This window comes from Dipodomys merriami, unplaced genomic scaffold (assembly GCF_024711535.1).
Source record: "Dipodomys merriami isolate MVZ:Mamm:240054 unplaced genomic scaffold, mDipMer1.0.p SCAF_394, whole genome shotgun sequence".
Lineage (NCBI taxonomy): Eukaryota > Metazoa > Chordata > Mammalia > Rodentia > Heteromyidae > Dipodomys > Dipodomys merriami.
In genome coordinates, this window is record NW_027205537.1 from 881,080 (window position 1) to 895,164 (window position 14,085).

General features: G+C 38.2%; 2 pseudogenes; one reads left to right on the plus strand and one right to left on the minus strand.

The window, feature by feature from the left end:
- The first annotated feature begins 3,792 nt into the window (after positions 1-3,792).
- Positions 3,793-4,458, plus strand: LOC138805460 (ankyrin repeat domain-containing protein 49 pseudogene; annotated as a pseudogene).
- An 8,026-nt stretch (positions 4,459-12,484) lies between these two features.
- LOC138805464 (U6 spliceosomal RNA) lies at positions 12,485-12,583 on the minus strand (annotated as a pseudogene).
- Between the last annotated feature and the right edge of the window lie 1,502 nt (positions 12,584-14,085).

Below are 14,085 nucleotides of genomic sequence, written 5' to 3' on the forward strand. Positions count from 1 at the left end.
TTTAGCTCTATACTCAATGAACTGAAATAATACTAAAATATTTAAAGGGTTTTCAGAAATTGCAAGACTCCCTCTGGGATGTTATTTATATTGGAAAAGATAGTTGAAAAGCCTTATTTCTTAACATGCAATAGTTATTCCCACAAAAGAGCCATTAGTGAAGTTCCCTTTGCATGTACAAAACAACTTCAAATACATCCACTATCTGGGGATGACTCATGCTTTTTGTTTGTTTTTGAAAGGAATATCTAACAAGCATATCAACAATACCGATTTTCAGTCATTATTATGGGATATTCAGACTTAGTAAATATGGGGTTGATGACCTCTTAGTGTGAATAGATATGATCTTACAAAGAACGTTATTTTCAACTTGAAACCAGAAAGAGTTTATCCAGCTTGTGTTTCATGGGAATAACCAGAGAGTAATAGGTCTTTTGTCCAGTTGATCAAACTCAATCCATGAGTGTATCTTAAAAGTATAAACAATTTCAGAGGTCAAATACATATTTTGTACTGACAGTCATCTTACAGCAATAACTACCTACATATGTGTGAATATTCTCATCCAAAATATAATAAGAGCTGAAAGTGGTCTCTTATCTAACTTAATATTGTAAATGCTTTGATTCTGATGCTGGTATTATTGAAAGACCCTAGTCCCCTAGGATAATTTCCTCAACGGGAGGGCGTCCCAGAAAACTCAGACTCCAGGCCGGGAGATGCAATAAGCAAGAGGAGTTTATTTGACGTTTGTGCAAATGGACACTCTGTCCTGAGCAGACAGGGAGCCCCGAGCAGCGGTTACACGCCTTTTTAAAGGCAAAAACCACAAGATTAATGCATAACACAAAGCATCCCATGATTGGTCCATTTAAAGGTCATCATATACACCAACAATCACGTTGCCACGCGGGAAATTTTGTAACATTCTTTGTAAAATGATTGGCGCGGGGGACTCAAAGGGGGTGGTTACTTTGGACAATAAGGGTTAGGGAAGTTCCACATAGTTACAGACTTGTGATTGGTTGACCTTTGGCCCAGTTTGTGGTCTGGCCAGGTGGTCATTGTCAAGGTTTGTCTCAGGGATGGCTTAATTAATTTGGAACTGAAGAACATGTGCTATCTATAACCGCTGTCCTTGTCCTGGGTAGGCTGATATCCAGACATCTGGGCCGGCCAATACTTGAGTTACTGCCAATTTTATCTCCCAGGCCAAAGGGGGTCTGAATGCAAGCATATTTATAGAAGCAAAGTCAGCAATTAGCAAGTTAATAATGGTAATGGTGAAGTGAGGTTCCTAATTTTTAACTCTTCATTATTTGACAAATAAAATGTACAGAAGGGTTGTCCAACTGAAATGACATGACAGAACACTGATAAATAAAAACATTGCAAAACAATTAGCTCTTTTCAGCATCACCCTGTCCACATTGGCAAGCAACATTGCACATATATACACATACACACATGTGCACACATGTACACACATATACATGCATGTTAAATTCAGGGTTTATTGTACAAAAAAGTTCAAATAAAATATTAATGACTAGTACAAATGATAACTTGCCTTACTACAAAATAATACACATTCCAGTGGCCACGTGTGAACACTTAATTTATTTGTAATTAATTAGCTAATTAATTAATCATTTGTTTGGTGCTAATACTAGGGCTTGAACTCAGGTCCTGACACTGTCCAAGGATTGTTATTTTTTTGTTTTAGTTTTGTCAAGGCTAGCATTTTACTGCTTGTACCACAATGCCAGTTCTAGCTTTTGTTGGTTTCTTTCAAATCAGAATCTAATGGACTTTTTTTTGTTTGTTTGTTTGGTCTGGTTTCAAACTACAATCCTCAGACTTCGTCTTTCTGATTAGCTAGGATTAATGACATGAGCCATCAGTGTGGCTTCTACTTTTTCCTCTATACTTATCTAATACATATACTTAGTAATTTAAAACTGAAGGTATAGAAGCAGGATATACAGTGATGAAATTGTCCTGTCAGAACTTCAAGTGAATAATTTAAATTTCTTCTAAAGACCATAAACTGAAAGATTAAAAATTAAAGTTACATTTTACAATTGCTAACTGCTGGTTTTGCTTCCGTAAACTTGCTTGTGCTAGCACTGACCCTTCCCCTCCCTGGAGATAAATAAAAAGTTTTGGAGTCTAGATGTTGGCCCTGGGACAAGCTCTGTAGTTGTAAATAAAGAACTAACAAGTAAATTCCCCAGGTGGCCAAATGGGACCCAAGATAAGGAACAAAGATTATGTTCCTCTGCATTCCTGTGTAAAAATTTTCGGTTTAGAGGGCTCAAGATAAGGACCATCTGGTGAGCCCAGCAAACTAGGCTAAATGTTAATCAATCATAAGTCTGTAACTCTGTAAACTCCCTAACCCTTATCTCCCAGAGTGACTACGTCTGTTTGATCATCCCTGCCAATTGTTTTATTACAAAGAGTGTTCTAAACTTCCCTGTGTAGTAAACTGAGCCAATCCTGGGGAGCCTGGGGTCTTATGCTAATCCTGTGGCTTTTGTCTTTAAAAGTGCCTGTAACCTCTGCTCAGGGCTTCCTGTCTGCCTTTGACAGAGAGCCCATTTGTGCAAATGTCAAATAAACTCCTCTTGCTTATTGCAACTGCTGGCTTGGAGTCTTGGTTCTTGGGGTGCCCTCCCATTGAAGAAAGCATCCCAGTGGGTCTGGGGTCTTTCAAAACAAAAAATATGATGATATAATATAAGAGAACTCACTATTTATTGGACATAAGAGCTTTGAGAGCTTTCTAATAGATCCATTATTTATTGGTACCCAACATTAGAAAAAATGTATAATGCAGTAGTAAAATAGAAGTCTTTTGCATGACTACTTACATTCCTTGTTTTTTTTAAAGACACTTGTTTTTATCTAAAAAGTAGGCCTGTCTTTTGTCTTCATGTGGTTTCAATGATTGAAGGTACTTACTGAGAAGTCAAAATATGTTAGTATTCCTTTGTTATCAATTAAATCTCACTTTTTCTTCTTGGAGATTATAATCATCAAATCAATAGTTGAGAATCAGCAAGCAATTGTTCAGAATCATGCTTCCAGTGCAAGTGGATCAACAGTAAGTAATCCTCGATGCCATTTTCCACAAAGTTTTGTCACAGATAAAATTGGCCTGCCTTCTCTTGTTGCATTCCTAGACTGGACCTATTCCTTCAATGTACACGAAAAGTGTGATTCAACTAACTTCATTCAGATCTATTTCTAGAATTATCAAGGATTTAGATTCTTGTCTACAATTTGATTAAAGCTATGTCTTTTTATGGAGGCTGCTAAAAATTTATTTAACAATTTCAAGTAAATACACAAAGTCTATTTCCATCTTTTTTAAAACATAAAATTCTGCTTGCTCTATAAATTGATCGGAGGCATGCATTTGTGTCTATCTAGGTCATTGCACATCTGTCTTTCTCTTCCTCTCTCTCTTTCATGTTTCTCATAGATACTATGATTGCTCCATAATTATCCTAATTTATTTTGCTTTTATATTTTTGGTTGCATCATTTCACTTTCTGCTCTGCCATTTCCATATAGAAGGCATTATTTCATATTTTCTCATTCCTAGAATCAGCTGTACATGAAGACACCACTGTTCCTTATTTTCAGTCTGTATCTTTGAATACAGAGGAACATCTTTCCTCTGCTCTCCATCAATTCCCTACTCTCCAGTTAGAATAATTTTGAATAGTAAAAATGGAAAAATGGAAAATAAATCATGTTGAAAAAACAGATGCATAAAATTCACCAGATTTTTCTGAACAGTTCAACTAATATGAACTATTAGGGAAATACATGGACACCTCATTCCCACTTTCACTCAAAGGCTCTGGTTAGGCAATTCTGATGAAGACGAGGAACACGATGAAAAAAATGAGGAATGGTATCAATTGCAAGAAGAAAATGGAGAAGTATCCATGCAAATTTCTTCTTTGGGCTGCTGAAAATAATCGGCCTACTACAGTGAGGAGACTACTTTCCAAAAAGGCCACTCATGTGAATACTAGGGATGACGATGAGTATACCCATCTTCATCAGGAAGCCTACATTGGACACTTAGACACTGTCCATGAGTTGGTGGCTCAAGCGGCAGATATTCATGCAATAACTGTAGATGGCTGGACAACCCTGCACAGTGCTTATAAGTGGAATAATACTAGAGTGGCTTATTTCTTACTTCATCATGATGCAGATACCAATTCCCAAAGTAAAGACCTCTTGACCCCTTTGCATCTTGTTGCTGGGAATAGAGATAGCAAAGACATATTGAATCTCCTTCTGTTGAACGATTATGTCAAATCAGGTCTTAAGAACAACTTGGAAGAAACTGCATTTGATATTGCCAAAAGGAAAAGTATGTATCACTTCCTCTTTGAAGTTTTGGAAGGCTGAACACATTGTTCACCTTAGTCATAATGGTTCAGTTAAGTTTCATAATTTTCAAAAATACCATTGCATTCTTTGTTTCCATACAAACTATTTTCACAATCCAAATAACAACAGTATCTTACTGTAACAATTCATGGATTCCATGAAGTCTTCAAAGTGAATTGCCTGACTTTGATGTCAAAATGTATTCAAGATTTATTTGTATACATCTATAATGATTTCCGGAGGGTTTTGCTTTTTTGTTGTGATTAAGTGGTTACATAATTTCCCAAATTTCACAGTATTGTGTGATAGTGATGCTCAGTTAAAGTCAAAAACACATTCTAACTTTCATGGGCCAAATTGTCTATCATGATCTATAACAATTATGAGTTCAATGAGCTTTGTGATACAGTTATTTCTTCCACATTGATTGGTAACTACATTTCTTTTGTTTTGCAAACATCAGCTGTTCCCTCTTTCCACTTGTTCCCTCCCTCCCATCGCTGCTATTGAGTTGCTTAGTTCATTTTGGTCACTGTCCAGTGCAGCTGATGGGTCCCGCTGTTATATGTTTTTTCCTGATTTCCTCTAGTTCTGGGTCTTCTTCCTGGTTCCCCTCTGGTGTACACATTGATACCATCCATGTGATCAGCAGCATGAGGTTATTTAGTAGTGGTTAGAACAGATGAGTGGAAGTTCTTTGTTTCTTAAGTCCTGTTAATTTTGTCATATCACCTAACATTTTGGATTTAACATCCACTTATCAGGGAGAGCATGTAGTTTGTCTCTTGCTCTTGGCTTACCTCACTCAACATGATTTCTTCTAGCTCCATGCATTTCCCTGCAAATGTCATTATTTTGTCATTTTCAATGGCGACATAATATTCCATTGTGTACAGATACCACAATTTTTGGATCCATTCATCTGTGGTAGGATATCTGGGTTGTTTCCATAACCTAGCTTTTGTGAAGAGTGCGGCAATAAACATGGAAGTGCATGTGTCCTTGTATACTGGTTCCTGTTGTTCAGGATAGATGCCTAGAAGTGGTATGACTGGGTCATAAGGGAGGTCAAAATTTAGCTTTCTGAGGACCCTCCAGAATGCTTTTCAAAGTGGTTGTATAAGTGTACATTCCCACCAGCAGTGTAATAGGGTTCCTCTTTCTCCACATCCCCTCCAGCATTTGTAGTTGGCTGACTTGAGGATTTGGGACATTATGATTGGGGTAAGGTGGTATCTCATACTTGTCTTTAATTACATTTCCTTCACAACCAGGGATGGTCAACATTTCCTCATGTGTTTCTTTGCCATTTTTATTTCTTCTTCTGAGAAGTCTCTCTTTAGTTCCCTTGCCCATTTACTAATTTGTTTGTTAGTTTTGGAAGGGACTATTTTCTTGAGTTCCCTGTATATACTGGACATTAACCCCTTCTCTGATATATTGCTGGTAAATATTTTTTCCCCAATTAATTGGTTGTCGTTCTAGCTTGGTTGCCATAGTTTTAGTTTTGCAGAAGCTTTTTATTTTAAGGTAGTCCCATTTGTTGAGTCTTTCTCCAATTTCTTGTGACTCTGACACTCTGTCCAGGAAGTTCCTTCCTGTGCCTATAACTTCAAATATCTCTCCTACTCTGTCCTGCAGTAGTTTCAGAGCTTCAGGTTTAATGTTAAGGTCTTTAATCCATTTTGAGTTGATGTTGGTGTATGGTGATAGGCTGGGGTCCACTTTTAGTCTTCTGCATGTGGCTGCCAGTTTTCTCAGCACCAGTGTTTGAAGAGGCTGTTTTTGTTCCCTTGTATGTCTTTTGCTGCTTTGTCTAATATCGGCTGACTGTAGGCATGTGGATTTATTTCTGGATCTTCTATTCTATTACCTTGGTCTTTGGGTTTGATTTTGTGCCAGAACGGTGCTGTCTTTGTTATTATGGCTCTATAGTAGAGTCTGAAGTTTGGCATGGATATCCCTCCCATGTTGTCTTTATTCCCTAGAATGTTTTTGACTATTCTAGGTCATTTGTTGTTCCATATGAATTTTTGGACTGTTTTCAGTATTTTAGAGATGTACATGATTGAGATTTTAATAAGAATTGCATTGAATTTGTATATTAATTTTGGCAGTATTGCCATTTTCACTATATTAAATCTGCCTATCCAAGAACATGGGAGGTCTTTCCGTTTCCTAGTGGCTTTTGTAATTACTTTCTTTAAGTTTTTATAGTTTTCATTAAATATTTCTTTTACATCTTTGGTTAGGTTATTTCCTATATATTTTATTTTGGGGGGGGGGATTTGTGAATGGGGTTGCTTCCTTTATTTCCCTCTCTGCTTGTACATTTTCAATGTACAGGAATGCGACTGATTTTTGTAGGTTGATTTTGTATCCTGCAATTTTGCCGAGGGGATTTATTACATCTAACAGTTTGGGGATGGAGTTTTTGGGATTGTGAACGTATAATATGTGCAAAAAGGGATAGTTTAACTTCTTTCCCTATGCGGATCCTTTAATCTCTTTTTCTTGCCTTATTGCTCTGGCTAAGGGTTCCAGGACTATATTGAAGAGGAGTGGAGACAGTGGGCATCCTTGCCTTGCTTCTGATTTTAAGAGAATTGGTTGTAGCTTTTCCCCATTAAGTATAATATTGGGTATTGGTCTGTGGTAAATAGCTTTTATTGTTTTAAGAAATGTTCCTTCTATTCCTATTTTCTCCAGATATTTTAGCATTAATAAATGTTGAATTTTATCAAAAGCCTTTTCTGCATCTGTGGAGATAATCATGTGATTCTTGACCTTGGCTCTGCTGATGTGTTGGATTACATTTATTGACTTACATATGTTAAACCACCCCTGCATCTCTGAGATGAAGCCTACCTGGTCGTAGTGTATGATTTTTAAAATTTGTTTCTTGATTCTGTTAGCTAGAATTTTGTTAAGGATCTTTGCATCTGTGTTCATCAAAGAAATTGGCCTGTAATCCTCTTTTTTGGTTGTGTCTTTGCCTGGTTTGGAGATGAGTGTGATATTGGCATTTTAGAATGACTTTGGGATAGCTCATTCCTTCTCTGTTTCTCTGAAGAGCTTGAGGAGTATGGGTATTAGTTATTCTTTAAAAGGTGTTATAGAATTCTGTTGTAAATCCATCTGGTCCTGGGCTTTTTTTTTTTTTTTTGGAAGACTTCTGATTGCTTCCTGTATCTTGTAGGATATTGGCTTATTTAATTGATTTACTTCTTCTTTGCTCAGTTTGGGCAACTTGTATTTCTCTAAAAATGCATCCATTTCTTCCAGGTTTTCTTACTTTAGAGAATATAACTTTTGAATGTAGTCTGTCAAAATTGTTTGGGTATCTTGGGTACATGTTGTGATTTTTCCCGTGCCATCTCTAATCCTGTTAATATGGGTTTCCTCTCTTCTTTTTTAAGTTAATCTTGCCAATGGTCCATCAATTTTATTTATTTTTTCAAAGAACCAGCTTTTTGTTTGGTTAATTCTGGCTACGGTTTTCCAATTTTCTAATTCATTAATCTCCTCTCTTATTTTGGTTATCTGGTTCCTCTACTAACTTTAGGTTCCATTTTATGTTATTTTAGCTGTTTTAATTGCAACATGAGATTATTTACTTAGTCTGTCTCTATTTTCTTGATGTGGGCACTGAGGGCAATACATTTGCCCCTCAGGACTGCTTTTGCTGTTTCCCACAAGTTTCTTTGTGAGGTGTTTTCATTTTCATTGAGTTGTAAGAATTTTTTAATTTCTTTTTAATCTCTTCTGTTACCCAGGCATTGCTTAGAAGTGTGCTGTTCAATTTCCATGTATTTGAGTAATTTCTGCAGTATGCTTTGTTATTTAGAACTAGTTTGATTCCACTGTGGTCAGCTAGACTACAGGGGATTATGTCAGTCCCCTTGTAGTTGCTTAAGTTCCTTGCATGAACTATGATATGGTCTATTTTGGAGAAAGTTCCATAAGCTGGTGATTAGAATGTGTACTGTAATGTTTTAGGGTGAAATACTCGGTAGATGTCAATTAGTTCCGCTTGAAGTTTGGCCTCATTTAATTCGGTAGCTTCTTTGCCAATCCTCTGGTTGGTAGACCTGGCCTTTGGTAAGAGTGGGGTGTTAAAGTCTCCGATCATTATTGTATTGGATCTATTTTATTCTGTAAGTTTGAGAGTATTTGCTTAACATATTTGTGTGCACCAAAGTTTGGGGAAAATAAGTTGATGATGGTAATATCCTCCTCTTGGATTGTTCCGTGTATTAATATTTAGTGTCCATCCTTGTTGTTTTGTATTGATTTTAATGACAGGATTATTTTGACATATATCAGGATTGTTAAACCTGCTTTCTTACTTGGGGCATTTGATTGGTAGAACCTTTTCCAACCCTTCACTCTGAGTTTGTTTGTATGTTTGGCTGAGAGGTGGGTCTCCTAAAGGCTACAGATGGATGAGTCATGTTTTCTGATCCAATCTGCAGTTCTTTTTCTTTTCATTGGTGAATTAAGCCCATTAATCTTAAGAGATAGCATAGAGAGATGAATTTTGGTCCCTGTCATTCCCTGTTTTCCTCAGTTTTTATTCTTTCCTTTCCTCCTGTGCTTGTTCAGTTACACCTCTATTAATGCCTGTCTGGGTGCAGGTCCCTGTTCCTGGTTGCTTTCTTCAGCTTGTGTTCCCCCTCTTAGTATTCTTTGTAATGCTGGTTTAATGTTTATGTATTCATTTAGTTTTTCTTTGCTATTAAAATTTTTCAGTTCTCCATTGACTGTGAATGCTAGCTTTGCCGGGTATATCAGTCTGGCTTGGTAGTTATTGGCTCTCAGGGCTGATATGTTACTTTCCCAGGCCTTTCTTGCATTCAGTGTTTGTGTGGAGAGATCTGCAGTGATTCTAATTTTTTCCATTGTAGTGTAGCTCTTTCTTCATTTTTGCTGCATGCAAGATTGTTTCCTTATCATCCAGATCTATCATTTTTACTATAAAGTGTCTAGAAGTGTTTCTCCTGGGATCTTGCTTATTAGGTATTCTATATGCTTCTGTTATGTAGCTAAGATGTTCTTTTTGGAGATGGGGAAATTTTTCACCAATTATCTTGCTGAATAGGTTTTGTATTCCCTTGATTTGATATTCCTCAAATTTGTCTACTCCAATTAATCAAATGTTAAATTTCTTGGCACTATCTGCTTGCTTTTGAATTTCTCTTTGTCATAATTTAAGGATTTTTCCATATCTGTCATTTTTTGGTCCAGTTGGTGTATTCTGTCTTTTGTATCTGATACCTGCATTCCATTTTGTTCACTCTGTTAGTTGTGGCTTCCATTGTGGTTTGCAAGGAGGAAATGGACTCATTTATGGGTTCGATGTTGGTTCTCAAAATACTAATCTCACTTCTTAATGAGGTGTGTACAGCCTCTATTTTGGCACTAATCTCACTTCTTAGTGAGATGCGTGCTGCCTCTATTTTTGCATGCGTATCCTGTTTGATATCCTGCAACTCTTTCGATATTTTGACCCTGTGTTCTTTCCATTTCCGGTCTATTTCATGCTTTATTTCTTGAGTCATTGCTTCCAGCATCTCTTGGATGTACCGTTTGTTTTCCATTCCTGCTTTGCTCCCACTGGGGCTTTCCCCTGGGTGGCTGCTGGCTATTGGAGATAGCTTGCTATCCTGGGTGTTGATAAACCTTGTAATTTTTCTCTGTTATTTTTGCATACTAATTATTGCACACTAATCTGAAATTTTGATTTGGTCAATAAGTGTCTGTCTTTGCTTCGTTACTGTTTCTGTGTTGGTAGAGAGAGTCTGTACATGATCTTGGTTTTGTTGGGGGCCAAGCTCCAGCTGCTGGTCTGACACACACAGGGTTCTTGGCTTTCTGCTATAGATCACTGCAGTTCCCACCTTATAAGGGTTGAGCAGCCTAGACTGCTCCTGTTTGCTCCTACAGGTGCTCTTGGCAAAATCAGATGTGCTGGATGCATTCTCCCAGATTCTGGAGACTGCTATGGGATCCTGATTTATTTTTTGGGCCAGTTGTGGGCTTGAACTCTGGAATTGGGCTGTGTCTTTCAGCTCTTCAGCTCAAGGCTGCCACCCTTCCATTTGAGCCATAGCACCACTTCTGGTCCTTTCTGCTTATGTGGTGATGAGGAATCAGATCCAAGGCCTCATGTACCCAAGACAATCACACTACTGCTGAGCCACCTTGCCAGCGTGAACTCCTGACTATTATCAGCTGCTGGCAGCCTGTGTTTTCCAATTCCCATCCTAGAATATATGGGTCAGGTTCTTGTGGGGTTTGGGCTTCTCTTGTCCTGAACCCCAGGGTATTTTGCTGTCACACGCATAATTCCCAGGGGGTACATTTCCCTGTTTTTCTCCCCTCTGCTGAGGCATATGCTCAGCTTTTGACTTCCGTTGGGAGGAGTTGGTTGTGCTGCTCAGGCACCGAATCCCCAGGCCTGGTCCTGGCCCCTTGCCTGGGGCACACCAGTTGGACCTGTGCTGCTGTGTATCCCACCTAGGTTATGCATCCTGTGTACAGAGTTCAAATTTCTTCCACTGTTGGGTGTCTTGACCCAGGGGCTCTGTTCCTGCTTTGGGCATTTAAGCTCCCTTCTATGGGCTCTCTTGCTCTAGCGTGGCCAGCTGGATGTGTTCCACAGGCTGGTGGAGCTCTCGAACACTTTCCAGTTTTAGTGGGTCCTGTGGTCCAGGTTTTGGGGTAGGGGGTCTGGGGTTTTCCAACAGCTCTGGTCTCCTTTGAGGAATATACCATCCCCTGCAGTGTACTCACCTGGATTTAGTTGTTGTTTCTGTGTGATGTAGGTCACTGGTTGCCGTTGCTGTCAGAGCTCAGTTGAGGTGGTTGTGGACTGGGCAGTGTGGTGGTGGCTCTGTGTGTTTCTCTTCTGTCTCTGCCTCGGTGGACCCGGTTCCGGTCCACCCCACATGATGGGCCTCTCGCATCCAACTGAGGTGTGGGGGAGTGGCCTCCATGCAGGTTCTGAGTGCCGGCGTTTTTCTCTGCACTCTCTGGATCAGCACCAGTTCCTTTAAGGTTTTCTGCCCTGGTGTTCTGTGGGCATCCTGTGTAGCTCTGGGGTTCCCACTGTGGGGCCGAATGGCTTTGGTCGGATGGAGCCTCTCTGCTCAGATGAAGAGCGAAGGATGGGTATGGGATCTTTGTCTAAGCTCCAAGCTCAGAGGTTTCTCCATTCCTCACAATCAGCGGGTCTGACACCGGTACCTCAGGGGGCTTCAGCATGGGTAATCTGCAGACAGCCCCCTGTGTCTCTAGAACTCTGGCAGCCCCTGCCGGGCCAGGATGGCTGCAGCTTGGTGTGCTGCCACACGGTCAGTAAAAATTGGGGGAGGGGTCTTTGTTCTTCTCTGTTGTGAAATTCTTCTTTATCTGTCTTTCTTTTTTGTTTTTTTCCACCTTCTGTTTTTTGCTGGGTGTTAGACTTTTTGTTGTTTTAGGTCTCTTGGTGAGATTATGCATTTGAACTTGTACTCTCTTGGTTGGGGAGAGCTGTGGAATTTCTCTACTGGCCCGTCCCCATCTTGGTCCCCCTCAAGTTTTTGCTTTTTTTAATCAGAAATAATTTTAATTTATCTGTCAGAATGAGTAGTACAGAAACTAAAGATATTTCTGGTGCTTGTCTGAAAAATTATAGTTTAAAATATTCTATATTCTATGTTTGTATAATGCCCATAATCTATTTTATTTTTTCCTAGATAGAAAACTTTGAATTGTACATTGTTTTATAATATACAGGTTCCTTAATAAATGTGTCCTTTCAGATTCATTCCATATAGAAACAGTTTAAGATTCCTTTTTCCTAGGTCCTTATAGTATATTTCTTTGGAATAAAATGAAAAGGTTGCCTAATTTCAAAAGTTTTGTAAAGATTATGCTATGTAAAGGCCTTTCTAAGGGGAAGATTTAATACACTCATGTCAAACCAACTTTTAGTTCTATGAATTACATATATTGTTACACTTGTAATTTTGTAATCAACTTTTAATAATTGTTTTTCATTTCTTGCATCTGAAGAATGCAAAATATTGAATATTTCAAAAATTTTCATATCATCCTGTGCAATTGCCATGTTAATCTCTGTATTGTTGTAATTTGGTTATATGTGCTGCTGAAGCATGTAGTGTCCTCTAAAATTAAGTAGTTAATGATACAATCTTTTTTTTTTTTTTTGTCAGGTCGCAGGGCCTGATCTCTGGGTCTGGGCGGTGTCCCTTAGCTCTTCAGCTCAAGGTAGCGCTCTACCAATTGAGCTACAGCATCACATCCAGCTTTTTTCTTTTTTGCTTACTTAGTGCTGAGGAATCGAAACCAGGGCCTCAGGCATGCAAGGCAAGTGCTCTACCACTGAGCCACCTTCCCAGCTCCTAATGATGCAATCTTTATACAGGCTTATATCTTTGGGTGCCTATTTATAATAAGGAAATTTAATTGTTCCTAACAATGCTACTGATTTTATTTCCCTAAAATTCTCTGTATAATGGAAAAAAAATTATATTGTTCAGTCGATTGCTCACATTTGCAAGTTTTTGTCAATGATTATTTTAAGTCTTTTTCATTCTAGATTTAATCATACTTTGAAACATTTGTTGCTAAGTTCAAAGCGGATAGCTTTTTCAAGTACTTATTTATCCAACTGAGTTAGCTTTGTGGAGCTAATGGATTCAAAGTAAGCCTTGTTTAAGAGCTACTTCTAAACTTCTGCAGCTTAAATTTCGCAAATGAGGTCTTACTGGTACAAATGTCTGCCTGAGCCTTTACCTTTCTTCCATGTAGAAATAGACCAACAAGAATATCTTACCCTGACAGCATAGATTGTCTTACTGAAACAAAACGAATCTTAGTTGCAAGGGATCATAGAGACATGAACACTTCAGACAGAACTGTTCAGACTAGAAGGTAATTTATCAAAATAGAATTGTTTACTATATCTACCATTTCAAAAGTAGCTAAAGCAAAGAAGGTGAAAAAATTGTTCATATGCATGATTACCTAATATCCTGACCTGACTACATTCCAACCAGATAGGAACTTACACTATTGCCTTTCTAACACCAAATATTTCCATAGATCCAGAAGAAGGCCATATGTTTCTTCTCAATATTAGGCCATATTATTTTTAATACCCCTCCCCTAATGATTAATGTAAGATTTCACTGCAGCAGAAGTGGGTCCAAAAAATAGTTCTTGGAAGGATAGATCCATGATATGTCTACCAAGGCCAGGAAAACTTGACTTAGAGGTCAAATGTAATTCAGAAAAACATTAATTGAGAAGATCCTTAGTGCTTCAAAACACTGGCATTTTAGTACAACATGGTACTGTGGTATAAAAATGTTGTCATTCTAAAATCAATGATAACCTACATTTAATCTTAAAGTGTATTCCTTTTCAAATGAACTTTTTGAAATCACATTTGCCAAAATAACATTCGATAAGTAGATGAAACTTAGTGACATTACAAGTTTTTCAAGTGTAGGGAGAAAGTTACAATAGACTTGATTTATTTACCCAGCACTAATGCCAAACAGGTTCAACCATTAATTAAGGTCTAGAAATAGTACCTCACACCATTTGTGTTGTTCAGTAGGTGCCTTCCAGAAATGTGTTAAATAGATCAGC